At 42.9% G+C, this 25,912-nt stretch overlaps 1 long non-coding RNA gene across 1 annotated transcript; it reads right to left on the reverse strand.

The window, feature by feature from the left end:
• Positions 1-8,727: 8,727 nt before the first annotated feature.
• On the reverse strand, positions 8,728-9,784 carry LOC114479534 (uncharacterized). The gene is made up of 2 exons (XR_003676001.1): positions 9,635-9,784; positions 8,728-9,418 (listed from the first exon to the last, which is right to left on the reverse strand). It is a non-coding gene; the product is annotated as an uncharacterized LOC114479534 (long non-coding RNA).
• Between the last annotated feature and the right edge of the window lie 16,128 nt (positions 9,785-25,912).

The raw sequence follows: 25,912 nt of genomic DNA on the forward strand, positions 1-25,912 counted from the left end.
GATTCTAGGAAGCTTTGTATGTCTCCTGAGTTACCATGACCACTTGTCAACATAGAGCTGTTCTACCTTATCCTGAGTTACCATGACTACCTGTCAACATTGAGCGGTTCTAGCCTATCCTGAGTTACCATGACTACCTGTCAACATAGAGCAGTTTTACCTTATCCTGAGTTACCATGACTACCTGTCAACTTTCAGCTGTTCTAACTTATCCTCAGTTACCATGAGTACTTGTCAACATTGAGTTGTTCTGCAAAGCTGCATTTAAGACAATTTTAAGAAATAATTTAATAACGGTGTAATTGCAGTCCAAAGAAATCTGACATGCACACCCTTGAACCAAGCAGAAGCCATGTTGAAAGTCTCAGATCAATCTGAGCCTGATTTGCAGAGATATTTGAGGAACACACACAAACATACAGATATTCCTTGCTTTATAGATAGATATTATGGATACTATAATCTCTCTATATATTTATACATACAGTATATACAGTATGACTGACTTTTATCCCTGCCACTTAGAGATCGGCAGTTTAGACAAAAAAAAATTATCCCAATAATTTCTGGTATTTATCACGGTAACAATAAAATGTGCAATAAATAAAATAATACCCAACTTAAAGGTGCAGTCTGCAACTCTCAGATCCCTCTCTCTCCCTCCCTCCCCGCTGCTCTCTTGCCCTGCCTCCAAACTTTCCAAAGTCCCTCCCTCAGAGGAGCTAACAAGCTAATGTCAGTCCGACAACAACCGCAGTAATATAACATGCTCTGTTAAAAGCATATTACTGCAGCGCTTCTCTCTCTCAATGTGCACACAATACACCAACCGAGCAGCAACAGCAGCAACAACACAGTGTTACTTAGAGTACCCACACAGAGGCTGCTGTGCGCACACAAACACATGCAATACAAATCAAACATAATGTAAATCAAGCAGCAGTAATTACCTTTCAAGCACAAAAGTGACCAAGTCCATCTTCTACTCCTCCAGACCATACACTGTAAAAAAGACGGTGCTCCAGCCCGGGAAAGGGGCGGGGCCTGTGAGCAACAGCTGTCAGACAGTCCATCAAACACAATCCTGGCTTTAATTGGTTCTTTTTGCTTGGTCACGGTGCATTCTGGCAATCTGCCAAAGGCTGTAGGAGCAGCAGGGGGGACCGTTGTTTTTGCACAAATGATCAATTCAGAATGCATTTCAGAGCTGTAAATAGTATAACTATGTCCTCTGTAAAACTCCATCAGTTTTGAGTGTTATAAACACTAGCTGCGTTTCCATTACCCTTGGAAATGCGCAAAATATAAATAGCGCAATAAAAACTGGTAATGGAAACATCTGAATTTTTTTTTAAAAACACTCAAATATCACCAAAAAAATTTTACTCTTTCATTTCAGATGTTTCAATATTAAAATGTATTGCAAAAGCGCTATGGAAACACTTTTTAGATTAGATTAGATTAGATTAGATTAGATTAGATTATCCTTTATTTTATCCCACAGTGGAGAAATTCACAAGTTACAGCAGCCAAACACACAAAGAGCAAGCAAACAAGAAAGCTAAATACATAAACAGAAAGGAAAAATTAAGGCAAAATAAAAATAAAATAAATAATAGGTATTGGTCAAAATAACAATACAGAATATATATATATATATATATATATATATATATATATATATATATATATATATATATATATACTGTATATGTTGTTTTACTGTACATTCTTATGACAAATGGGAGGAATGACCTGCAGTAGCGCTCCATCTTACACCGTGGGTGTATGGGTCCTCATCTAGGCTGGGGCTTTCCACAGGGTGTGGTGATGGTGTCCTGTACCAGCAGTAGAGAATCTCATGTTTAGCAGCTTGTCTCTGCTAAAAATGATAGCGTAGGTAAATGTACTGTAAATATGAAAATCAGCAGGCACATGAGAGTCCAGTATCAATGTGTACCTCCACAACTCCATCCTCAGCTTTTATATGCTGCAGCTACATTCTTCCTGTCACTTTGATGGAACATATGGTAACACTGGTGATGTGCTGCAGGCGGGGTTGGAGTCAATTATAATTGTAATCGTGTAATTGATAATTCATTAGAATTATGACTTAATTAGGGGGCCAAGCTCGCTGGGGGTTCCTAGGACCAGCGGTGTAGGAACCCTATTGTAATCGTAAGGATTTTTATTATAGTTATTAGGGGGCCAAGCCCGCGGGGCCAGGGAACAGCATATGTAGGCGGTTCATTAGGTTCACCTAGGACCAGCGGTGCTCGGAAACCTATTGTAATCGTACGGATTATTGTTACCTTTATTTTTCCCCGGGTAAAAGTAGTGCTGCAGGCTAAACCGTGCAAGGTAGGACGATGCTCCTTGGGGGTTGGGTCCAGACCACCCCGTGTACCTTGGACGCAAAAATTCACAAATATCCACCAGCAGGTGGCGCTATAACAAAGGTCAACGCGTTTTGGCCAATAACTCCCACACCGTTTGTTGCAAATTTAAAACCTTCATACCCACAGATTCCTTGAATAGCACTGAATTACCTGGGCTAGGCCACGCCCATTTCCGCCTAAACTTTTCTCGGAGCAAAATTGCAAAAACTGAAAACCCTACTTTTTCAAACTACTCTTTGGGTTTTGTCCAATCAGCATGAAACTTGGCACGTAGAGTCTTCAGTTGGACGTAATCTCCAGTTAACCCTATGAGTTTGTTCGGGTAAATTATGCGCAAATTATTAGCGAGTAAAGTTTTCTAGCTAGCTATAAAAATGCAAACTGGTGCATGTCTCGGTCAAAATAAATGCTAACAACACCAAATCTGAGATCCTTAGTTGGCACGTGACTGTGAGGGTATGAGCCAAATTTGAATAAATTAGGCCTCTGGGGCACTGCAATAATGAGAAATGTATATTTCTTAAATGGTACGACCAATTTTCACCAAATTTGGAGGGTATGATGTTGGGTCCCTCTTGAGGCGATATCTCAAAGTTATTCACGATTGGTCAAAGTGGGCGTGGCTAATGACATCATAAGACATAAATAAACAAACATTTATTTCTGTTGAATTATTATGTTGAGGGCAGTGAAATTTACAGGGTAGATATAGAAGACCACACAGACCACCAATACCAAAAATTGCGGCACTAGGTGGCGCTATAATTGCAAAAACATTTTGGCCTTTAACTTTCACAATTTAATTCACATCTTCAAAAAATTCATATCCACATGTTCCCAACATAGTTTCACATCTTCTGACATAAGCCACGCCCACTGCCACAGCACACTGCTCTTTGTAAGTCACTACATATCAAAAATCTACTTGTTCAAATTACTCCTTGGGGTTTTTTCCAATCAGCGTGAAACTTGGCATGTAGAGTCTTCATTTGGACCTGATTTAAAGATGATAAAATAATTTTGTTGGCTCAAAAAATGCGGGAATAATTACTGAGTAAATTTTTCTAGCAAGCTATAAAAATGAATAACTGTTGCATATCTCAGTCAAAATAAATGCTAACAACAACAAATCTGAGATCCTTGGTTGGCATGTGATTGTAAGGGTATAAGCAGAATTTTAATAACTTACGCCACTTGGGGGCGCTGCAATAATGGAATATATGTATCTCTTAAATGGCAATACCAATTTTACCAAATTTGGTGGGTAGGATCTTGGGTGCCTCCTGAGGCCATATCTCAAATTTATTTGCGATTGGTCAAAGTGGGCGTGGCTTATTACATCATAACATATATAAACAAACCCTTATTTCAGCTTAAGTAATATTTTGAGGGCTGTGAAATTTACAGGTTATCTATTGAAGAACACACAGATCACCCATACCAAAAAGTGCACCACTAGGTGGCGCTATAATGGGTACAAATTCATTTTGGCTTGTAACTTTCACATTTTAAATCACATCTTCCAAAACTTCATATCCACCTGTTCACAGCAAATGGCACGTTGGCCTGTGTCCTGACGTTCGCCACGAGCCCGTCTTCCTTCGTGACATACTTCCACGGGCTCCGCGGAACCTGGGGGCCGAGTCACGCGGGAAGGCTTGGCCCCCTTTCATAACTGCTTGCTGTTCTAGTGATAATTGTAATCAGAATTGAAAAAAACTTGTTGCTTTGTAATCATAATTGAATTGTAATTTAATTCAAATAATTGACATTGTAATTACAATTGGCATGGACATTTCATTAAAAAATGTAAATTACAATTTAATCAAACGTAAACCTGTGTAAACATGTTACAGTTCTATGTCTTACACTTAAATAGTTAACAATTATTAAAATATATTTCATATTGATTTTTCCCACTACCTGTTACTTCTCTTGAGGATCATTTTACCATTTAAAAAAATATTAATACCAATATTTTTCAATGATTAGGAAGCCTAACCAAGAGGTGAGAAACAAATGAGATGACAGAAAATGTATTTTAGTGTATTTTACAGCTTATTTGAAACATGGGTCAAACCGACCCGTTATCATAACAGATGCTAACAGAAAGCTAACAAAAGAGGAAGGTTATGTTTTATTGGCTTATTTATTAAAGGCTCAGTAATTGTGATGATTTGTCATTTAACTTTAGCAATTACCAATGTAATTGTATTTGACTTTAAGGGGAAAATAATAATTGTAATTAGGGGGCCAAGCCCGCGGGGCCAGGGAACCACGTGTGTAAGCATATGCGGTTCCGGGGACCAGCTGTGCTCGGAACCTTATTGTATTCGTTCCGATTATTATCGTAGTTACTTTTCATAGTTCCGTTGGTAAAAGTGGTGCTGCAGGCTAAACTGTGCAAGGGAGGGCGGTGCCCTTTGGAGGGTGGGCCAGGACCTCCCAGGGGTGCAAAAACTCATATATCCCCCAGCAGGTGGCATTATAACAAAGGTCAACGCATTTTGGCCAATAACGCCAACACATTGGACATTTGTTGCATATTCAAAAACTTTATATCCACAGATTTCCTGAATAGCACTGAATCACCTGGGATAGGCCCCGCCCATTTCCGCCTAACTTTTGTTGGAGCAAATTTGCAAAAACTGGAAAACCTGCTTTTTCAAACTACTCTTTGGGATTTTGTCCAATCAGCATGAAACTTGGCACAAAACATCTTCAATTGGACCTGATCTAAAGTTGAGTGAATAATTTTGTTCGGGCAAAATATGCGCAAATTATAAACGAGTAAAGTTTTCTAGCTTGCTATAAAAACGTGAACTGGTGCATATCTCGGTCAAAATAAATGCTAACAACACCAAATCTGACATCCTTGGTTGGCATGTGACTGTGAGGGTGTGCGCCAAAGTTGAATAATGTAGGTGACTAGGGGGCGCTGCAAATATGGTATATTTATATCTCCTAAATGACAAGACCAATTTTTACCAAATTTGGTGGGTATGACCTTGGGTTGCTCCTGAGGCCTTATCTCAAAGTTATTTGCGATTGGTCAAAGTGGGCGTGGCTTATTACATCATAACATATAAATAAACAAACAGCTGAATTATTTTGTTGAGGGCTGTGAAATTTACAGGGTAGATATTAGGGATGTAACGATTAATCGTAAGGCAGTTAAAAATCGATTCATAGGTATCACAGTTGATATCGATTTTCTGACAATTGAATCGCAGTACTTTTTTTAACCAGCAGAGGGCGCTATCCGGAAGTGTTGGCGGCGGGCAGAGTCTGCTAATACTTTCTTTCTGGCCGCCTTCTACTCTTAAATATGTTAATAAATGATTCATTGCCCCTTTAGCACCGAAAGAATATCTGTAATATTACTTGGATATCTGTAAAAGTCACGGTTTTCTATTAGCTCTGTCTGCTAGCATAGCTTCTCTTCTTCACTGCAAGATATCTGCATGCCAACCGACCACTGTGTTACCACCGCCCTCTGCTGGTCCAAACAAATATGACGTAAATCAGTGTAATCACGTTTTTTTTTTTTTTTTTTTAAAGTCCAATTGTTAAGGCACAAAATACATTTTCAGTTGCACTTTTAAAAGAAAAAGAACTATTATGCAGTTTTGCATAGTTTATTATAGAACCAGAATTTAAATTAATAGGCTTCATTTTAATTTGTATTATTCCTTTATTTATTTAATTCAAGATTTATTTTTAGTTAAATTGCATTGTTTTGAATAGTTTATCAAGGAATTCTTTTGACAATGAAAAATAAAAGGAAAATAATACAGTATTTTCTAGTTTTTTTCCCAAAAAAAAAATTGTCTACATTCCCATTTTGTAAATGAAAAAATCGTGAGAGAATCGTATCGTGAACCCAGTATCGTGAATCGAATCGTATCGGGAGTTGAGTGAATCGTTACATCCCTAGTAGATATAGAAGACCACACAGACCACTCATACCAAAAATTGCAAACACATTTTGGCCTCTAACTTTTCCATGTTCCCTGCATAGAGTTGCATTTTCCGACATAGGTTACGCCCACTCCCACAGCATATTGCTCTTTGTAAGGCACTACACATCAAAAACTTACTTTTTCAAAATCCTCCAGCATGAAACTTGTCACATAGAGTCTTCAGTTGGACCTGATGTAAAGTTGATAAAATAATTTTGTTTGCTTAAAATATACATGAATAATTACTGAGTACAGTTTTCCAGCTAGCTATAAAATGCATAACTGTTGCATATCTCGGTCAAAATAATTGCTAACAACACCAAATCTGATATCCTAGGTTATCACCCGGTTGGGTATGAGCCAAATTTGAATAAATTAGGCCTCTGGGGCACTGCAATAATGAGAAATGTATATTTCTTAAATGGTACGACCGATTTTTACCAAATTTGGTGGGTATGACCTTGGGTCGCTCCTGGGGCCGTATCTCGAAGTTATTTGCGATTGGTCAAGGTGGGTGTGGATTATTACATCATAACATATAAATAAACAAACCTTTATTTCAGCTGAAGTAATATGTTAAGGGCTGCGAAATTTACAGGGTACATATATAAGAGCACACAGATCACCAGTGTTGGGAACGTTACTTTAAAAAAGTAATTAGTTATAGTTACTCACTACTTGTTCCAAAAAGTCACGGAGTTAGTAACTGAATTACTCTATAATAAAAGTAACTCATTACCAAGGAAAGTAACTATTTGCGTTACTGTTAAAAAAAAGTTGCTATAGAATTCACATTTTTTAGATGTGTGTGTCGTGAGGTGTTTCATTCAATTTGAGTTGCTCACAACGGATGTCGACAAAGTCTTCACTTCTGGATATAATGAACACTTCACATGTACGTTCTTGCGTTTGACCACAATTAATTTAAAGTAGTGTTTGTATCACCACCTTAAAAATGACAACTTTTCATCAGACTGCTCCACGCTCACCATCTCTGCTGCGTCATCAAATCTGTAGTGTGTGTGTGTGTGTGTGTGTGTGTGTGTGTGTGTGTGTGTGTGTGTGTCTGCGTGTGTCTGCGTGTGTCTGTGTGTGTGTGTGTGTGTGTGTGTGTGTGTGTGTGTGTGTGTGTGTGTGTGTGTGTGTGTGTGTGTGTGTCTGTGTGTGTGTGTGTGTGTGTGTGTGTGTGTGTCTGTGTGTGTCTGTGTGTGTGTGTGTGTGTGTGTGTGTCTGTGTGTCTGTGTGTGTGTGTGTGTGTGTTTGTGTGTGTGTGTGTGTCTGTGTCTGTGTCTGTGTCTGTGTGTGTGTGTGTGTGTGTGTGTGTGTGTGTGTGTGTGTGTGTGTGTGTGTGTGTGTGTGTGTGTGTGTGTGTGTGTGAGTGTGATCCACAGCGATACATCAATTAATTGATTAACGATCCAATTACATTGATGCACAATAAAGACATCGATAAACATAGTCATCTTTAAGATACACCTTTATTTTGAAATTCACATAACACGTCCGTGCCAGCATTTCCTGGTTGAAAATAGACAGTAGCTCCGGCGCGAGCCCAGCGCCGCTTCGCACCCATTGTGACCAATAAGTGAACGATGAACAATTTCCATCTGTGTTATATGGTTGGGTTTAGATCTTAGTAGACTGATGCCCTACTTTCCCTACATGACGTGACCTTTCATCTACAATAGTTTAAAGTAGGGATGTTCCATTCTGATATAGATATCTGATAGCAGTCCAATATCAGCAAAAAACTAGTATCACATTATATAGGCCTGCATCTAAAATGTGTGATATAAGCACTTTGATCTAATCAATTCATTCCACACTCCGCTTTAGCTCTGCTAATAAATGGTTTTTTTTTTGCAATGTTGCAGAATTGGTAAAGTCAAACTTTTTCCACTGAAGACCTTCATTTACAAATCCATGGGAATTTGAATCTATTTTAGTCCATTTCAAAGTGATAGCACTGCAAAGGATGTGTGGATGAATATTTCTAGATCCTTCATGTTCATTCTGTCTCTTCCATCCTTCAGGTGGAGCTGATTCCAGGCTGATGTTACAGGTGAATGGAGACGTCTGAAGGAGGATTGTGGAACAACTCAGCCATGACAGCAAACATGGACTCTTCAGAAAAGGTGAGAAATGAGTGGATTGAACAAAACCAGTGACTGTGGAACCAGTGAAGGACACCTTTAAAGCTGAACATCAGCTGGACTTCTGGTGGAACATGTGACCTCCAACTGCTCAATGACACAGACAGGAAGTACAACAGATCAGCCACAACATGATGAGCCCTGATAAGAAATGTCAGCTTTTACACATATTCTTTACTAATGCAGTGTGTGAATAAGAAGATCCTCCAAGAATCACATGTTGTTGTTAGACTTTATTGTTTTCATTTGTGGCTCTAGAACCAGTTCAGATCAACTTGTTCTCACTGTGTGACATCACTGATCTGACTTTTTAGCAGCGTCAGCCTCTGTTACTGCCTTTAACTGAGCTTATCTTATACAGAACACTAGTCTGACTCTTATTGTAAAAAGACATTTCTGTGCTCATAGTGCAGAGTTTATTTGGAGAGCAAAGGAACAGTTACAAGTAGCAACTACCAACACAATCAGAAGGAGGTCATCAGTTAGAAAGGTTACCATTTAAAGCACAACTTGTCTATTTGCTCCTTCTCAACAAACCAAGTTGCTTCTCCTCATATTTTCTCCACATTATATAAAAAGATGTAAATAAGCTTCAAATCCCTTCATTTGATCAGAGAGAAGTGCTAAGGTCCATCTCTGCCACTGAGCTGTGGAGGCAGTGATGCTTTGGTCAATGTTCTGCTGGTAAACTTTGGTTCCTGATGTCCATGTGGATGTTCTATTGAAGTTGAGCTCCTCCTCCATCTTTAACAGCCACTGTTCTTTCTAGGGAACCAAACAAATGTTTGTTTGGTTCTTCTCTGTGTTTAATCTCTAACTGTTCTACAGGACTCTGGAAGCCAGAACAAAGTGACACCTCAACGCTCTCAGGACGATGAAGCTCAGCCCCAACAAAGAAACAAATCTAAGAGAAAAACACAGAGCAAAGAGTTCAACAGCAGAGCCAAGCTGGAGTTAAAGCTAAACATACATGTGACCAGTGTGGAAAGACCTTTAGCTTTAAATCAGCTCTCATTGTGCATCAACAAATCCATTCTGGAGAAAAGCCATTTAGCTGTGACCAGTGTGAAAAGGCTTTTAACAAGATTTCTAACTTGATAAACCACAAAGTTTTACTTACTGGAGTTAAAAAGTTTGAATGTGACGAGTGTTATAGTCAATCTGGAAACCTCAGTAAACATCTCCTCATTCACCGTGGAATCAAAGCTCACAGATGTGAACAGTGTGGCGAGGCTTTCACACAAAGATCATCTTTAATGATCACATGAATACTCACTCCAGAACAGTGTTGTATCACTGTGACCACTGTGGGAAAATATATAAACACAAAAAAAACCTCACTGATCACCTGAGATCTCACACTGGACATGAAGTGTGTATCTGTGACCAGTGTGACAACGTTTTTACAACATATGACCAGTTAAAACAACACCAAATCAGCCACTCATCAGAAAGACCTCATAAATGTGACACATGTGGAAAATCTTACAAGTGGAAAGGTCACCTTAATTCCCACCAACGAGTTCATGAGAAGAATGTTTTCAGATGTCACGAGTATGGGAAGACCTTCAGCATTTCATCTGTTTTCCACTCACATCTCTGTGTGGATGGAGACATGGAGCAGGAATCATCTTCAGATCCCAGCGACAAGCGGATGTGACGACACCTTCTGGTTCCAGTGTTGGACTGAAGAACCCAGAGATCAGGCTGCACAGGATTCCAACATAAACCTGCTGTCAGCAGGAAAATGGACACCAACAGTTCAGGAAGTTGTTGATCTTTGAAGGTGTGGTCTGAAGAAAAGATCAATGGTCAGTTGGAAAGTAAACAGGAAGAAGTTTCCCTTTGTTCACTTTCTATACAGGATATACATTCTATAGCTTCTGTATTCATACATGATGTATATGAAGAATGATTCACATTATTATTATTATACACTCTATATCAGGGCTGTCAAACTCATTTTAGTTGAGGGTTCAAATACGGACCAGTTTGGGGTCCAAAGGGCTGCAGATTATAGGAAAACCTGCCCTAGTTTGTACTTCCACCTGTAAATGAAATGTAAAGTATGTAAAGCACCAACAATACAATAAGTGACAGATATCAGTTCCTGTAGGATATTAGTGAGCAACTTTAATTTTGGAAAATGTTGTGGAATAATTTAGGGAAATTTGCAGGATTTTAAAAGAGTTCCTGCAACAATTTGAGTTTAAAATAACTCCCATCATGTGAAATCATAATGGGAAAACTGTGAGCTCTGCAAATATTGTGAAGTTTACTTAAAATTATTATATATTTTTTTTAGAAGGGTTGTGATATCTATAACTGAATTAATTTATAATTTACACAATAATTCATGCTTTCTGTCATTTTTACTTACTAGATGCTCTAAAGGGCCTGATTTGGCCCCTGGGCCTCGAGTTTGACCCATATTTTATATGAAAGACAGTCTATGATGTCCATCATGTGTTTGTATTTCCTTACATAATAATCATTAATCACCTTCTCTACAGTCTATAAAACTAGTGACATTCCAATAGATGTAATAATCAGATCCATAACTTCTAGATAATATACATGCTGTGTTAATGCAGACCATCTTCATCCATTTACCTTTGAAACTGTTTCTTTTCTCTGTGTTTGTAAAGGATTCATATTTGTAATGAGTTTCTAAGACATCACATAATTGTATTTTCTTGATTTTAGATGTGATGTGTTTTATATAAAGTATGTTTTTCTACAGTTGAAGTGAATGTGATGAAATGGTTCCTGACAGGGAAACCCTGCCTAAAGCCTGTGAATGGATCATGCAGTGTGCTGAATGAATATCAGGGGAAGGGGAGCCCAAAGTGTCCAAACACTCCCATTTTATCACCATATTTTTTTTTTTTTTTTTTTTTTTTTTTTTTACCTTGTCTGCACATGCTTTCGAAGGTTAACACTACAAGAAGTGCAATCTTTTGACAGCAATGCATATTTTATTATTGCAATTAAATAAATTTATTTATTTCATTGCATAATTGTGACCGTCACCAGCCCTCCCTAGGGAAGGGTAAGAAATACTTTATTAAAGGGAGGATGTAAAAAAGAGAGGGCAGTGTTACACCAAGGTGAGGGGTTGGAGGGGGGTGGGGAAGTTAACAGGGAAGAGGGATACAAGATAGGATATGGAATGGGTGAGGAATAGTTTTAAGTGATGCGATGTGAAATTGTGGTTGTGTATATTGTGTTTATTGTTGTGTTGTCAAGCCAGTTTGGTGACCAGTGTGTGGTTTAGGAATAATGGTGGTGGCTGTGAACAGAGGAAGAGGTGAGTGGAAATTCCATAAAACAGGTATTTGGGAACAACGTGTCTAAGGTTGAGCCCAGTATGAGTGTTATCCCACAGCCCAAGGCCAGTGCATCCATGACAAATGTATTTCCAAGTACCGCCACTGCAAAACCCAAGAGCCGCCCCCGGGCCCGAAGAAGCAGTCAGGCCAGCAGCAAGAGCAGGCAGCCTAAGGGCCCCCGGCGACCACCCCACGGCCAAGCAGTCCCCCGAACGCCCCCAAGATCCCAAGCCGAGAGGCAGCCATCGCCCCCCCATACACACCCGAGAAAGCCCCAAGGAGCCAAGGACCCAGCGCACCACGCCACCGATCCCACCCCCAACCCCCAGACCCCCCACCCCATCAACCCCCCCACCCCCCCACCCCACCCCCGCGCCCAACCCCCCGAGGGGAGGGCCCAGAGAACTCCCTGCCCGAGGCCCCAGCGGAGGAGCCGAAGCCCACACCCAGCAGACGACCAGAACCGCGCCGAACAGGCAGCCAGTGGGCACCCGCCGGCGAGCCCAGAGCCAGCAGGGGCCCGACCCCAGGCCAGAAGGACCCGGAACGGATGCAGCACCAGGAGCAGCCCGCCCAGGGAGGACGACCACACCCCAAGCCGCATAAGGCACCAGGGGGCCGCTGGGAGTCTCCCCGCCGGCCCCCAGGCACCCCAACCTAGCCCCCCACGGCGCCCCAGATCACCCTTCACTGATGCCGCCCGCGCCACGAGCTTCAGTTCTTTTTTTTTTTTTTTTAAAGCCAGGGCCCCCTCCAAGGGCCAAGCCAGACCGCCCCGCCGGGATGTGGCCCCCTATTCCGGCTCCCGACACCCTACCTCACGGGGCACTGCCCAAGCAGGGGCCGTACCAGTAGGTACGCAAGGGCGCGGCACGCGCCACCCGCCCCGAAAGACCCCCGCCAGGACCGGCCCGGCCAGCAGGCCAAGCACCCCGGGCCCCAGGAGCACCCCCCGGGACCAGGACCCCCCAAGGGCAAGCCCCCGGGCCAAGCCCCCCGGGACGCATCCCCCACCCCCGCCCGGGACCCGGCCACGGCCCAGCAGGACCGCACAGCCCCGGACAGCCCACGGCCAGCAGCCCAGGGCCCGCCGCCCCCCGGACAGCGCCAGCCACGGAGCAGCGCCCCCCGCCGGCCCGCGAGCAACCGGCGATCCCCACCGCGGGGATGGAGGCACCCCAACGGCACACATCAAGTGCGGGACAGCAGCCCCCAGCCAAAGATGCCCCGGACCCACCCACCAGTCCGCAAACGGCAGGACAGACCCACCAGGCGGCCGACAGCAACCTCCACCACCGGAACAGCTAGCGCCGCCCCCCAGTAAACAGCATCACCCCGAGGCGCCAAGCAACCCCGCCCCAACCCCGGCGAGGACACCAGCACCCCCCCAGCACACCCACCCCCCAAACCGGCGAGGCAGGCCGCCCCGGGCCCGCACACCGCGGGGCCCGCCCCCAAGGCCACCAGGAGACAAAGCAAGCACCAAGCCACACCCAAGGGGGAGAGGCACCCCCGCGCCCCACCCGGCCGACACAGCCCGGAAAGACCCCGCAAGGAGAGACCCCGGCAAAGCCCCCCCGAGACCCACCGCCACGCCCGACCGCACCATCTTGATGTGCTTTTACTCTATGCAGTGGCCCAGCCATCAACAGAGGGGCCAGGCCCCCACCGGAGAGGCCCAAATATGTGTACCAACCCACCACCCTGTTATGGTGCCTCTCCATTCCCCAATGGAGAGGCACTTCCCGATCCCCTGTGTGAATGTGTGTGTTTGGTGAATGTATGGGGTGTAATTAAAAGAAGGGGGATGGAGGGGAGCGGTGCTCCCCCTCCAGCCTCTGTGGATTTATGTGTATGTGGTGTAATAGGCCGGAGGGTGTAAATGATGATACACCCTCCGGGGGGTGACATGTTGAGATGCGATTAAAATTGGAGGGATTAGTAGGGCAACTAGAGGTGGGAAGGCCGCCCCCACGCCACTACATAGTAACACAGGTGGCGGCCCCCTCCACCCCCAGCCCCACCATCCAGCCCCCCAAGGGTTGGGTATTGGTGTGTGGTGCATTTTGTGAGTGAGCCAGACCAGCTGGGAGTGGGGTGAAGTGAACATGTAGGAGGCCTGTCCAGTGTGAGCCGGGCCCGTCCGCGTGGCGGGCCACGCGAGAGGGTAGATGGCGCAGACGGGCAAGTGGCACTGCGGGCCCCGGAACAGCACAGCCGGAGACCCCCCCCCACGGCACCCCCCAGACCGCGCCGGCCCCGCGGAGCACGGCGACACCCCCCACCCCCGGGCACAGCCAGGCACCAACAACATCCCCCGGCGCCCCAGGGGGCGACCCCCGCCGCCCGCCGGCCCGGAGCAACGCCACCCCGCCACCAAGGGGAGCGGCCGAGCAGGGGGGAGGCCCATGCCCGCACCAGGGCCAGCACAGGCCCACCCGGCGCCACGATACAACACTCTCCACCGGGAGGCGGCCCCGGCCCCCCCGACGAGAGAGGACGCCATCCACCGCCAAGCAGGGCCATCCCGCCAGCCACGGACCGGCAAGCCAGAGTACCGAAGCACCCCCAGCCCAGAACCGCCCCCCCACACCAACGGCGCCAATAGAGCCCCCCCCCCCCCACGGAGGCAATCCCCGACGACCCACGCACCGGCACGAGACACCCCCCCGACGCCAGCACACCCCAAACAACAGCGGGCCCAAGGCCACCAGCCCCGCCCCGCCCAAGGCTGCGCAGCGCCGCCACGAGCCGCGGCCGGTCCCCGGGCAGATGGCCGGAGAGCACCTCCCCGGACACGTAGCCCAAGGATCCGCCCCCGGGGCACCCCCGCCCCGGAATCGCGCCCACGGCGCCCGGTGCACCCAGCCAGCAGACCAGCCAATCCCAACGCGGATCCACCGGGCCAGGAACCACGCGCCGCGCCCCCGCACACCCGCCCAATACGACCCCCGGGGAGGCCCCATAGCACCCCTCACCCCACCCCCTAGCCATAACGTCCACACCCCGGCCATTGCGGTCGTACAAAAAGCCCCCGAGGGGGCCCCGCCTGGCTCGTCGCGCAAGCGACATCCCTAGCAAAGGTGCGCCCCAGGGAGCCAAGCCAAGGACCCGCAAGGGCCGACGGAGCAACCCACAGCCACACCCCGCCACCCAGCAGCCCAGGAGGCAATCGCCGACCCCGGGCAGCAGCCACCCCCAAAGCTACCCCCACCCCGGATCCCCCCGGACCGGAGCCAAGGACCCCACCACCCCAGGCCCCCCAACGAGACCACCCCCCAGCCAACCCACCCGGCACGGCACCGCCCGTCCCCCAGGCGGGAGCCACAGCCCCCCCACCAGTGCCCCAGGCCAACGGGAGCCCCCCAAACCCAACCCCACAGGATGGCGGGCGCAAGAGCAAAGGAGGAGGAGGGGGGGAGGACGAGACAGGGGGACAGGGAGCAAGGGGAAGGAGCGGCAGGGGAGCACGCAGGGCCCCAGCCCCAGAGACCAACCAGATGCGCATGCAAGGGGCAACGGCGCCAAATCAAACAGCCCCGGGACCCCGTGAACACCCAGAAGGAATGCACACCCGTGCTGAGGCAACAAGGCACCCCGGCAACCCACCCCAGCCATCCTGACCAAGACCACCCCAGAGGCCCAAGGCGGCCCCGGCCTACAGTTGGGCTAGTGCGTTAGTAAAGAGTGGTGCTGGCAGTCGCTTGCAGGCTAGATCATCAGGCTTTTAAAAATTTAGATTTAATGCAATTAAAAAAGGAGTCCAACGCTCCTCAAAGCACGTTATTTTTTTTTGTTTTCTGAGAGCAGACATCTTTTCCATGGAAATAAATTCTGTGAGGAGATTTTGCCATTGGTTTATGTTTAAGGATTTTTTGTCTTTCCAATTTAGTAATATTGTTTTTTTTGCTATGGCTAGTGCCGCAAGGATTGATTGTGATTGGTTTGCTGGAGGTTGAAGCATTGTCAGGTCTCCAATCAAACAAAGATTTGGAGATAAAGGAATTCTGTAGTCCAAAATGGAGGACAGTTTTTCAGTGATTAGAATCCAAAAGTGTTGAACTGGGGAGCAAAGCCATAAGGCATGTAAATAGGAATCCGCTGTATTCTGGGTGCACTGAGAGCAGATGTCTGTTGCTGAGAAGCCCATTTTATGCATTTTCTGTTGGGTAATGTGGGATCTGTGGAGGACCTTGTATTGAATTAGCTGAAGGTTTGTGTTTTTTGTCATCTTAAAAGTATTACAACAAATTTCTGCCCAGAAATCAGTGCTCGGGGTGATTGAGAGTTCGGCCTCCCACTTCGCGATTGGTAAGTAATTACAGTTAGTGTTCGAAAGTGCTCTGTATATTTTTGAGAGCTTTTTTGATTTTGTTGAGATTTTTTTCATATATATAGCCAGTTCTGGAGGTTGTAACGTAGTTAAGTCTAGTGGAGTGGTTTTCTTTATTGTCTCTGTTACTTGTAAGTACTGTAGAAAGTTACTTTTATTTATATCGAATGCTTGGGTTAGATTGTTATATGACCTGATCTTGTCATTTTCAAAAAGGTCTTGGAGATGAGTGATTCCACTCTCTTCCCATGTCTTCAGATAGAGTGGTGTTTTTTTATTTTTAAAGTCGGGGTTGTGCCAGATTGGAGAGAGTATACTAGTTTTTAATTGGCCATTTGTGATGTCCAGGGCTTTCCACCATGCAGTCAGTGTGGAGGCAATTAGTGGGTTTTTAAAGCAGTTGTGATGTTTGAGGGTCGCAGTGATAAAAGGGAGATCAGAGAGTTTAATGTGTTTGCAGTCTAACTGTTCTATTTCTAGCCAGGTGTTGTAGTATTCTTTTGGATTTAGCCATTCTGTTAAATATAGTATTTGGTTTGCTAAGTAATAATGCATGAAATTAGGGGCTTCTAAACCACCCTCGTCTTTGTTTTTTTGAAGGGTAGAAAGGCTTATTTTAGGTTTTTTATTTCTAGTATAGAATTTTGTAGTTGTAGAATCTAATCTTTGAAACCATTGTTTTGGTGGTTTTAGTGGTATCATTGAGAACAAGTAGTTTATTTTTGGTAAGATTTTCATTTTAACTGAGGCTATCCTGCCAAGTAGTGAGATGGGGAGATTGTTCCATCTCCGCAGATCTTCTGTGACTTTGTCCAACATCGGATCATGATTTAGTTTAATTAATTCATTTAAGTTTGGTGATATATTTAAGCCTAGATATTTAATTGTATTTGTGGTGGAGGGGTGTTGTGGATTTTGGTGTGCAGGATTCCAAGAGTTTTTTGTCAAAGGGAGGATTGATGATTTTGTCCAGTTAATGGAATAGTCTGATAATTTAGAGAAGCTGTTTATTAGATTAAATACTTCCTCTAAAGAGGATTGCGGTTCTTCCAAATAGAGTAAAATGTCATCCGCGTAGAGATTAATTTTGTGTTCTGAGATGGATGAGTGGATTCCTTTAATAACAGAGTTCTGACGTACAGCTGCTGCGAGAGGTTCAACGAATATTGCAAAAAGCAAAGGTGAGAGTGGACAGCCTTGTCTGGTTCCCCTCTGCAGTGTGAAGCTTTGGGATGTTATTTTGTTTGTGGTTACTGAGGCCTTAGGTTTATTGTACAGGGTGGAGATCCATTGTATGAATGATTCTCCGAAGCCAAATTTGCCAAGGACAGTTAGGAGGAATGACCAGTTTACTCTATCAAATGCTTTTTCTGCATCGAGTGACAAGATTATTGTTTTCTTTTTAGAGTTCTGTGCCATGTTGATCACATTAAACAGTCTTCTCACATTGTCTGTGGAGTGTCTATTTTTAATAAAACCTGTCTGGTCTTGGTGTATAATTGACTGTACTACTTTCTCTAACCTGGATGTGAGTGCTTTGGAAATAATTTTTAAGTCTGTGTTAATAAGTGAGATGGGACGATAGCTTGAGGGTAATATGGGGTTTTTGTCTGGTTTAAGTAACAATTTAATGTTCGCTGTATTCATGTGACCTCCTACATGCCCTTTATTTTTGATCTCTGTTACTACTCTGAAAAATAGTGGAGCCAGCATTGACCAGAAATGTTTAAGGAATTCAGCAGGGAACCCATCTGGACCTGGTGCTTTGCCTGTTGACATGCTATCTAAAGCATTTTGTAATTCTTGTAAGGTTAATGGTGAGTCTAAGGTGGTTTTCTGATCTATAGTGAGCTGTGGTAGGTTTAGTTTATTAAGAAAGGTTTTAATATCTTCAGGGTCAGGGTTTAAATTTGATGAGTATAAGTTTTGATAATAATCATGAAAGATGTTATTAATGTCCTGAGGTAAGTTTAAAGTTTGACCTGCGTTATCAGAAATTGCTGCTATAAAGGAATTTTCTTTACTATGTTTGAGCTGATTTGCTAAATATTTGCCTGATTTATTATTGTAGTCAAAGTTTTTGTATCGTAATTGTTGCAAAATGAAGTCGGTTTTTTTAGATAAGATGATATTCAGATTAAGTTTTGTACTTTGGAGTTTTTCCCATAAAAGTTCAGAAGGGTTAGCTGCGTATTCTTCCGTAAGTTTTTTGATCTTTTCTTCAAGTGTTTTTTCTGCTATCTGTTCCTGTTTTTTCTTATAAGAAGAGTATGATATAATCTTCCCTCTAATGACAGCCTTGCCAGTTTCCCAGAGTAAGGACGGTGATATTTCCGGGGAGTCGTTTGTCAATAGAAAGTCCTCCCATTCTTTTCTTATAATTTTTTCAAATTTACTGTCATTAAGTAATGAAGTGTTAAAGCGCCATAGAGAGGATACTTTCTGATTAGAGTCACACTGCAGGGTGAGGGATATTGGGGCATGATCGCTAATAATTATAGGATGTATTTTAGAGGACATCTTATGTACGATGGAATTATTTGAAAGAAAAAAGTCAATTCGGGAGAAGGATTTATGCACAGGGGAGAAGAAGGTATATTCTTTTTTAGTTGGGTTATTCAGTCTCCATACATCTCCTATTCCAAGATCTTCCATGTAATCCATTAATACTTTAGCAGATCGAGATGGTTTTGTATTTGAGCACTTACTAGATCTGTCCAATGATGTGTTGAGCGCCAGATTGAAGTCACCTCCGATGATTAGAGACGAGTCTGCAGAAAGGTCTGAAAGCTCTGAGAAAATTCTATGGAAAAAATCAGGGTCATCATTATTGGGGGCATATAGATTAAGAATTGTGAAACATTTATTATAGATTACTACTTTGATAATAATATATCTACCCTCTGGGTCTATGACGGAGTTGATTATGTTAACGGGTAACCTTTTGTTGAGAAGAACCGAGACTCCTCTTTGTCTGGAATTAAAACATGAATTATATATCTTGTTAAAATTTGAATCTGTCAGGGATTTTTCTTCTGATTTAAGTAAGTGAGTTTCTTGAAAGAAGACAATGTCTGCATTTAATCTTGATACATAGTCAAATATCTTAATCTTTTTAGCCTGTGAGCGAATGCCACGCACATTCCAAGAAGTTACTGTAAACTGATACATAGAATGAGGTGAGTGTTAGTCCATACAGGTGTGAGCATAAGTGAGAATCTGTGAGCATCTGTGCACTGTGTTGTAAAAAGCTTGGATGCAAGGAAAGAAAGAAGAGGAGACATATTTATCATGCGATAGCACCACGGGGTAAAGGACTGGATTGAATAGGTTAGTGAAAAGCACAAACATACAATGACAACAACCAATATCAAAAGAGTAAAAGGAGTAAGGGGTAATTATAGGAGGTGTAGGAGGTGGGGGGTGTTGTGGGTGTTGAGTGAGTGTGAAACAAAAAAAAGAGTGAGGGGTTCGAGACGAGTGAGTTGACATGAGGGTAAAGAGTGTCCTGTGAGAGAGTACGTGCCAAAAAGTGTTTACCAAAATCTAAGCCAATATGTAGCATACATACAAACATACATACATACACACACGTGTCTATATATACCTATCCATGTTTTTATTTTAGTGTTATTATTATCTTTATGTATTTATTTATTTTAATTATTATTATTGTTATATATATATATACATATATTTTTTTAATTTTTTTTATGGAGTTATCATTATTTTATATATATTTTCTCTATTTATATTTATATATATATATATATATATATACACATACACATACATATATACATAGACACATATACATACACACATACATACACATACACACATACATACATATACATGCACATATATACACACATACACATGCACACATAAACATATACACATACATACATATATATATATATATATATATACACACATACATACACACACAACTACATACACATACATATATAAACACATGCATATACACACACATACATACATACATATGTATACATATATACATACACATACACACACACATACATACCCACTTTTTTTTTTTTTTTTTTTTTTTTTTTTTTAAATGTATTTATTGTTTTTATTTGCCTTTTTTTTTCTTTTTTAATGTACAGATATATACATACACACATACAACATATATATTTATTTTAATTTTTTTAAAAATAATGCTACCTTAGCTTCACCATAAGTGGAGAATTATCCTTTCAATGTTAACTCACATAACACCTGTGTTTTTTTTTTTTTTTTTTAACTTCATTATTATTATTATTTTTAGATTTGTCTTTCTCAGTAGAGCCAGGGCGTGATGTTTAAGTCCCTAAACAGTTGGCCATCTATGTAAAGCTTGTCTACGACCAGTTTGGAATTTTTGCCTTTCTGTCGGTTTTCCTTAAAGATAGGATACAGGGTTTTTCGACGTTCGTTTATTTCCCGAGGGAATTGATCGTTCATGCCGAATTGCGTACCTTTAAGTTCCCGACCTTTACTTTTAACCTGGATCTTCTGTTGAAAGTGCTCAAATTTGGCAATGATGGGACGTGGACGGTTTCCTCTACGTGGTCCGAGGCGATGGACACGGTGAAATGTGATGTTTTTCACGGTTTCTGCCGGGATTTTAAGCGCCGACGACATGAAGTCTTTCAGCAGAGCATGTGGGTCATCGTTGGGGGTTTCTGGAATACCTGAGAATATTACGTTGTCTCTCATACTACGAGATTGGATATCCAGGACTGATTCTTTAAGAAACTTGTTTTCTTTTTTCAGCTCTTTTACCTCGGAGCTCACCGCAGATAAAGCCGAATGGATATCATGATTATCTTTTTGTAAGTCCTGGATTTGTTGATAGGCAAATTCCAGGCTGACTTTCATTTCCTGAACGTCTCGGTGCAGTAAGTCGAGCACATCCAGCCTCTTAATTATGGTCTGTAGGAGTTCCGTGTGGGATTCTACCTCGAGGTCTGATGTATCGGTGGCCGAATCGTTTTTCCGGCGCTTCGCCGACTTACCTGATGTACTGGCTTTTGGTCCGGACTCCATCACGTACTCAGCGTAATATCTATCTATGAAGTCCTCGAGGTCCTCCACTCTGGCTGGTGAGAGGGCGCGTGGTCGGCTCTCGTTGGTGGCGTTGATTTAACGGTAAAAATCGTTAGTATGTGCACGTAAACAGGATCGGTAAACTAGTCACGGCAGCGAGCCGCCATGTTGAATTTTCTCAGCTTGTCATGTGACTCTCAGAACATCTCGCGTGACTTACCTCCTGCCTCTCCGTCACCATATTTACATTTCTATCAACTCTGTGATTACAGCTCATAGATTTATTCTATCTCTGAAATGTTCTTTAATCTGTTCTTTAGCCTGTCCAGCCTTTCTTTAGAACTTACAATGTTCTATGTAACCATGATAAATCCTAAAGTTCTTCTTAAATCTTCATACTGACATAAAGTTTGAATCAATGTAAATGTAATGATATTAAATGTCCAGTGAAGCTTTGTTCCTTTAAATAAAGATGTGTTATTGTCTGTGATGGATTTCTTTGAACAGAGAAACATGTCAGAGAGAGGGAGAGCTTTTCATTGGATAGCACATAATCCTCCATCAAACACACATGGTTCCCATGAGAAGAACATCCACTGGATGGATCTAAGAACAGGAAGTGAACGTTCCTCTGGAAACTGACGGAGTTTAAAAATAGACTTTTAGAGTAACCGCTGCTTTCACACATCGTCACTATGTCTTTCCAACAAATTCTGACAAAAAGAGTCAAATAAATGCAGAATTCTTTACTTTGAGATTGTTCCTACATTAATAAGGCTTTTCATTTAAATCTAGTGTAGTTTTAGCATCTGAGACAGTGAAAGACTTCCTGTTTTGGTTCTAGAAGGGTATGAATTCCCAATGAACAGCGCTGATTAAAAGGGGGCGGAGCCTCTCTGTATGTGGACTCAGAGTGGAGGTGTGTCCAGGTTAAACACATGTCTAAGTGTGGAAATGAATATAATACAAAGTTGTATATACAGAACAGCAGGGTGGTGCATTGACACACTGAAGAACACATTAGCTGACATGTTTCATAACTCTGATGATTCAATATAATACAAAGTGTTTGGAGTGACTTCATTATTATTATTATGAATCAGACCCATAAAGACTTCAGAGGGGTATTCCATAAAGTAGGTTATGTTCAAACTCTGAGTATGTTCGGGTTCAAATGAGGGAAACTCTGAGTATCTCATTCCTAAACGCGAGGTATGTTCTTCTCTGAGTATGTTACCATGGCAACATTGTCCGTGAACTAAACCTGGTCGCTGGCAGGTTTTATCAAAGAAACCTGGCTCCGCCCACCTGAACACTTAAATGAACCTGAACCTTGACACTTTACTCTGAAACACATTAGTAACATCACACACCACAGACGTGCTCACATCATTACTAATGTTGTGTTGCTTTAGGTTTTTTTTTATAACATTGTGGATGCAGATCATTAAGTGAAAGACACTGAGAGGTTGATCTGCATTAAAACATCTACTGACGTCTGTAGTAAAGTTCACTGAATACAAATCTGTGGATTATATAAAGAATTAAATTAATCCACGTTTGAGGCTCAAACATACCTTTGAAGTTATGATGACGCAGTGAATTATGATACAACTTTACAAAGCAGTGGTTTGTGTCCCGCTTCAGTTTTTTTATGACATATTTTTTGGACATTGAGATGACTCTAGCGACAATATTACATTAAAAATCAATATAAATTATGTGATATCAAGCGGCAGTCACTGCCTTTATATCCAGTGTAACGGGAGGGTTCTCTATGCAGCCAACCTATGCTGCTGCCACGTCTCCTCAAACACATTTTATTCATATTAGTGATTAAGTGGACCAAAAAACATGACTAATCACTAGTGATTTAAGCAACTATAGTCACTGAATGTGTGTTCAGTGTGAATGCACCTTTAGAACAGGCTCATATTCTTCAAATGCCAGCTTATTTCACCCATAAGGGTGAATAAATCATTGTCTTCCGGGTGGTTGCCATGGTAGTTTGTGTAATCGTCAATCCATTGATGATGGCTTTTTATGGCGCGCGTTCACGTAAGTAACCCAAGGTTTACAAACTCAGGGTTAATTAACCCACTTCATACCAGCTGTAATGGAATCAGATACCCAGAGTTTCCCATCACTGGGTATGTTGACCCAGAGTTTATGGATAGACTCAGAATTTGTTAACCCTCCTTTATGGAATACCCCTCTGATGTTATACATTCAATGTAGAGCTGTAGCCTGTTCCCAGTCATTCTAAAGCCAAGCAGAATCACATTAGACACTGACACATCCATCATTGACATTTGGACACATTCAGCTGATTGGAAAGTAGATGGAGGATTATTTAGAAGTGATATCAGTGAACAGCTTCCAGTTACAAACCAGTGCTGGGCTTAGATCTATCAATGAGACAATCCAAACAATGTCTATGATGTCTTTATGTCCGTATTAGTGATGTTACATGAGAAAAACTGTCCTTTAAACACAGAGCAGGAAGCAGAAGCTTTGGAACAAGCCTTAGAGACTGTATGGACTAAGATAAATGCCCTGAATAAAAGGTTTATAAACCTAAAGAAGCAGAAGCTAAGTGTACATAATATAAAAACCAATGAGTAAACATTATGACAACTTTTAAATAATATTGTATCCAGTATATTAACATGAATAATTGTAGCAGTATAAGAGTAACACTAAAAAAACATGGACTGAAATGAAATCATCAAAAAGAGCAACAGATTATCCATATTATTTAATAAAGAGTAATGATGTACTGAAAAGAAAACAGATATTACTCCTGAATTTAACAGGTATTTGGTGAATGTTGGATACGACCTCACTAAGGAGATTGTTGAGCCAAGAAACTCTGATGAATTCCAAAAAAGTCAAGTCAATAAAACTTTATCTTCATTTTTTGTTCATTCTGTAAATTGAAAATAAATAGTTAAAAAAAAAATACATCATGAAATGTCAACTTATTGCTTTGAAATGAACTTTTTATTAATGCAAGATAATATAGAATAATAATAATAATAATAATAATAATAATAGTGAATTTTATTTATAATGCACTTTACATTTCAAATAAAATCTCAAAGTGCTACATAGTAAACAGGATAAAAATACAATACAACAATTAAAGCAGGACACGTTAAAATTAGCTATAGGCTTTTTTAAAAAGGAAGGTCTTTAGTCCTTTTTTAAAAGCATCCACCGTCTGTGGAGACCTTAGGTGGTCAGGAAGGGCGTTCCACAGATGAGGAGCGGCAGCTTCAAAAGCCCTGTCCCCCATGGTCATGAGCCGCGTCCTGGGCGCGAGCAGACGGTGCTGTTGGCCTGACCGGGTCCTGGTTGAGGTGTGTGGTGTGAGGAGGTCAGTGAGGTAGGTGGGGGCATCACCGTGCAGACAGTGGTGGGTGTGCAGGAGGACCTTGTACTCTATGCGGGCGGAGATGGGGAGCCAGTGGAGAGTGCGGAGTATGGGGGTGATGTGATCATATTTCCGCACCCTCATCAGGACCCTGGCAGCGCTGTTTTGGACATACTGGAGTTTTTGGATGTTCCTGCCAGGGATCCCGATGAGGAGTGCGTTACAGTAGTCCAACCTGGAGGAGACAAACGCATGGACGAGCCTCTCTGCAGCCGAAAGGGAGAGGAAAGGACGGAGTTTTGAGATGTTACGGAGGTGAAAGAAAGAGGTTTTGCATATGTGGGTGACATGGTTGTCGAAGGAGAGGTGGGGTCAAACTTCACCCCAAGGTTGGTAATGGAGGGAGAGAGGGGAATGCTGTGGCCAAAAATTGAAACTGAGGTGATGGGGGAGGCACGGAGTTGATGAGGGGTACCAGTTTGGATGGGTTCTGTTTTTGAGCCATTCAGCTGCAAGAAGTTTTGTCTCATCCATGCGTTTATCTCCTCCAGGCAGGAGCTGAGACGAGTGAGGGTGGCAGAGGGGGACCCAGAGGGGGAGACCTTGAGGTAGAAATGTGTGTCGTCAGCATAGCAGTGGAAGTTAATTCCGTGCCTGCTGACGACACACCCGAGGGGAAGCATGTAAATAGTGAAGAGGGTGGGGCCGAGCACGGAGCCCTGGGGGACCCCACAGGTGACAGTGTGGGGGCGGGATTTAGCATTCCCCAGGACCATGTACTCGGTCCTGTCGGTGAGGTAGGAACGGAACCAGTGAAGGACGGTGTCAGAGAGGCCAATGTGCTGGAGACGGTGGAGAAGGATGTGTCAAAGGCAGCAGAGAGGTCGAGAAGAATGAGGAGGGATGTGGAACCGGAGTCGGAGGTCATCAGCAGGTCATTTGTGACTCTGATGAGCGCTGTTTCTGTACTGTGGGAGGGGCGGAAACCAGATTGTAATTTTTCATGTAGGCTGTTAGTTTTAAGGTGATTGTGGAGCTGAGAGGAGACTACTTTTTCCAGGATTTTGGATATGAATGGGAGGTTGGAGATGAGACGGTAATTTGATAAGTTTTCAGGGTCAAGAGAAGGTTTTTTCAGGAGTGGTTTGATTAAAGCTGTTTTGAGGGAAAGTGGGACGTTACCAGTTTTCAGGGAGAGATTGATGATTTTTGTTATGAGGGGGCTAATGATTTGGTTGTGACTTTTGAGCAGAGGAGAGGGAATGGGATCCAGGGAGCAGGTGGATGATTTTGAGG

Source organism: Gouania willdenowi, chromosome 17 (genome assembly GCF_900634775.1).
Source record: "Gouania willdenowi chromosome 17, fGouWil2.1, whole genome shotgun sequence".
NCBI lineage: Eukaryota > Metazoa > Chordata > Actinopteri > Blenniiformes > Gobiesocidae > Gouania > Gouania willdenowi.